Consider the following 883-nt stretch of genomic DNA (forward strand, 5'->3'; position numbering starts at 1 on the left):
GTAGACACTCCATAAATATTTAGTGAATGAATGTGCCATTTCATTTAATCCTCAAACAAATCTAGGAGATAAGCATCATTATCTGGTGTTATGATAAAAAAGAAACACCCCAATTTGTTCATACTCAGAGCTATTATCTTTGGATCAAGGTACCATCCATATAACTGCTGGTTTTTTAGAACATTCCAGACCCCTGTCAGTACTGAACTCACAAGATGGGTCTGCCTCGCAGACTCCAAGGTCCCTCCATGAATCTGTTTTTAACAAATGCTTCCATATGATTTTGGCGAGGCCGGTTTCATCTGGGAATAGCTGCCTAAGGACATAAATAGAGGGGCAGAGAGGACAGGGACCTCTTTTCCTTTGATTTCATGTTTTGCTTTGAAAGAACAAGAGTTTAGAAACACCCCCTAGCCTCTCTCCATCCCTAATTCAGTGTCATCTCCGATAGGTGAGTTGGGATGAAGGATCCTGCCTAACTCAGCCCCTCGCTCCCTCTCCTTCTCCCTGTCTGCTAAGAGCTCACATTCTGTCTGCTCCCTGTCAGGCAATTGGGGGTCTTGATGGAAAAGTAGGGGAGGGAATATCAAATTGCTTCAGTATTTAGATTACATAGGATTTAAACAAGTAATGTGACCATTTTGGGTCAATATTTATTATATAGCAGACGTTACATCTTTTAAAACTCCTTATACCTATGATAAATACAAATTAGATGGCCACTGGAAAAAAAACTTCTATGAACAGGTTCATAGTTTTACAGATGTTCTGTGATTCCTGATTGACACACTATGCAGCTACAGTAGCACCTAGGAAATCCTGCCCCACCCACGAAGGAAGCGGAATCTGATCAGGCCTCTGGGGCTAACTACTACCAGTGTGT

Source organism: Pteropus alecto, unplaced genomic scaffold (assembly GCF_000325575.1).
Source record: "Pteropus alecto unplaced genomic scaffold, ASM32557v1 scaffold125, whole genome shotgun sequence".
NCBI lineage: Eukaryota > Metazoa > Chordata > Mammalia > Chiroptera > Pteropodidae > Pteropus > Pteropus alecto.